Source organism: Oryx dammah, unplaced genomic scaffold, assembly GCF_014754425.2.
Source record: "Oryx dammah isolate SB20612 unplaced genomic scaffold, SCBI_Odam_1.1 HiC_scaffold_24, whole genome shotgun sequence".
Taxonomy (NCBI): Eukaryota; Metazoa; Chordata; class Mammalia; order Artiodactyla; family Bovidae; genus Oryx; species Oryx dammah.
Window position 1 is genome coordinate 28,241,355 of NW_024070208.1, and position 3,089 is coordinate 28,244,443.

At 35.0% G+C, this 3,089-nt stretch overlaps 1 long non-coding RNA gene across 1 annotated transcript; it reads left to right on the forward strand.

The window, feature by feature from the left end:
• Positions 1-1,518: 1,518 nt before the first annotated feature.
• On the forward strand, positions 1,519-2,786 carry LOC120883140. The gene is made up of 2 exons (XR_005725696.1): positions 1,519-1,569; positions 2,756-2,786. It is a non-coding gene; the product is annotated as an uncharacterized LOC120883140 (long non-coding RNA).
• Positions 2,787-3,089: the final 303 nt, after the last annotated feature.

Consider the following 3,089-nt stretch of genomic DNA (forward strand, 5'->3'; position numbering starts at 1 on the left):
TCTTGGTGTGTTTCTCCTTGGGTTTATCCTGTATGGGACTCTTCGTGTCCCTTCGACTTGATAGGCTATTTCCTTTTCCATGTTGGGGAAATTTTCAACTATAATCTCTTCAAAAATTTTCTCATACCCTTTCTTTTTCTCTTCTTCTGGGACCCCTATTATTGCAATCTTGGTGCATTTGATATTGTCCCAGAGGTCTCTGGGACTGTCCTTAGCTCTTTTCATTCTTTTTACCTTATTCTGCTCTTCAGAAGTTATTTCCACCATTTTATCTTCTAGCTCACTGATTTGTTCTTCTGCTTCAGATATTCTGCTACTGATTCCTTCTAGAGTATTTTAAATTTCAGTAATTGTATTGTTTGTCTCTGCAGGTTTATTCTTTAATTCTTCTAGGTCTTTGTTAATTGATTCTTGCATTTTCCCCATTTTGCTTTCAAGGTTTTTGGTCATCTTTACTATCATTATTCTGAATTCTTTTTCAGGTAGTTTGCCTATTTCTTCTTCATTTATCTGGACTTCTGTGTTTCTAGTTTGTTCCTTTATTTGTGTAGTATTTCTCTGCCTTTTCACTTTTTTTAACTTATTGTATTTAAGGTCTCCTTTTCCCAGGCTTCAAGGTTGAATTCTTTCTTCCTTATGGTTGGTTCCTAAGGTTGGTTCAGTGGTTTGTGTAAGCTTCTTATAGAGTGAGATTTGTGCTGAGTTTTTGTTTGTTTTTCCTCTGATGGGCAAGGCTGAGTGAGGTGGTAATCCTGTCTGCTGATGATTGGGTTTGTATTTTTGTTTTGTTTGTTGTTTAGATGAGGCATCCTATACAGAGATGCTACTGGTGGTTTGGTGATGCTGGGTCTTGTATTACAATGGTTTCCTTTGTGTGAGTTCTCACTATTTGATACCCGCTTGGGTTAGTCCTCTGGTAGTCTAGGGTCTTGGAATCAATGCTCCCGCTCCAAAGGCTCAGGGCTTGATCTCTGGTCAGGAACAAAGATTCCACAAGTGGTTTGTTATGGCATTAAGTGAGATTAAAACAAATATCCAAAAATGAGGAACCAAAGATGAACCCCAGACAAATGGCAGTTACAAAATCATGCAAATAACAATTAAAATAATGGAATATACACATATACATATACACCCATAAGCAAAGCCAAAAAGTCCAACAAAAATAAAGTACAATAGACTGACCTGGAGAACAAAAGAATTCAAAAATTATATTTACCAGTTAAGAACAAAACTAACTAAAGCACAAACTGGAAAACAAAACTAAAGCAAGGTGCCAAGTGGGGAATAAAGCAATGAAAACAAAACTAACAAATATGTTGAAAGAAAAGAAAGAAAGAATAGCTATGCAAAGTTGGAGGTAGATGAAAATTTATATACATTAAAGATTAACTGCAAAGGGAAAAAAACAGTAGGAAAGGCAAATAAAGGAATAAATGCAGAAAAAATATAATAGGTTTAAAAAAATTAAAAGTTAAAATTATAAAAAAGAGAAAAGATTTTTTTAAAATGGAAGAAGAAAAAAAGGAAAACTCCACAGAACTGCAAAAGCCCAACATAGATGCAGAGGTTTATAACAACAATAAAAAGTGTGACTGAATATACATATATTTATATACACCCATAAGCAAAATCAAAACAGTTCAACAAAAACAATACAATAGTTCGACCTGGCAAACAAAAGAAACCTAAAATTATACCTACCAGAACAAAACTAACTAAAGCACAAACTGGAAAACAAAACTAAAGCAAGGTGTCTATTAGGGAATGCTGCTGCTGCTAAGTCGCTTCAGTCATGTCCGACTCTGTGTGACCTCATAGACGGCAGCCCACCAGGCTCCTCCATCCTTGGGATTCTCCAGGCAAGAATACTGTAGTGGGTTGGCATTTCCTTCTCCAATGCATGAAAGTGAAAAGTGAAAGTGAAGGCACTCAGTCGTGTCTGACCCTTCGCAACCCCATGGACTATAGCCTACCAGGCTCCTCCGTGCATGGCATTTTCCAGGCAAGAGTACTAGAGTGGGTTGCCATTGGAGAATTAAGCAATGAAAATAAAACTAACACATATTGAGAGGAAAGGAAAGAAAGAAAAGAAAGAAAGAATATGCAAATTTAAAGAGGTAGATAAAGAAGATTTATATACATTGAAGATAAACTGCAAGGGGAAAAGAACAATTGGTAAGGCAAACAAAGGAATAAATGTAGAAAAATATAATAGGTTTAAGAAAATTAAAAATTAAAATTATAAAATAGAGAAAAGAAAAAAAATGGAAGAAGAAAGAGAAAAAGAAAAAAAGGAAAACTCCACAGAACTGCAAAGGCCCAAAGTAGAGGCAGGGGTTTATAACAACAATAAAAAGTGTGACTGAATATATACATATACACCCATAAGCAAACTGACCTGGCAAACAAAGGGAACCAAAAATTATGTCTACCAGAATGAAACTAACTAAAGCACAAACTGGAAAACAAAACTAAAGGAAGGTGCCAATTGGGGTATAAAGCAATTAAAATAAAACTAACAAATATGTTGAGACTAAAGGAAGAAAAGAATAGATATGAAAAGTTAAAACAGAAATAGATAAAGAAGATTTATGTATATTAAAGATTAACTGCAAGGGATAAAGAACAGTAGGAAAAGCAAACAAAGGAATAAATGTAGAAAAAATAATAATAGGTTTAAAAATTAAAATTTTAAAAAAAAAGAGGAAAAAAAATCTCCCCAGAACAGCAAAAGCCCGATATAGAGGCAGAGGTTTATAACAACAATAAAAAATGTGACTGAGAAAAAAAAGAAAAAAAGAATCCATAGAACACATCAAAACATAAGAACAATAAATGTTTTTCTTGAGTCACTGCAGTCCACTTCACCTCCTTAGGATCCCCTCTAACACTGTGCTCATCTCTGGACCTGCTGTGGGGGCTGCTCAGATTCTAATCTGCTCCTACTCCTTTGTGTTCTTGCCTCTAATGTCCACAGCTATCAGAACTACTGTGTTTTCTTTTGTGGGAGCTCTCAATGACCTTTTATATATTCCACAGATGGACAGTCTGCCTAGTTGATCATGTGGATTTAATCTGCAGCTGTA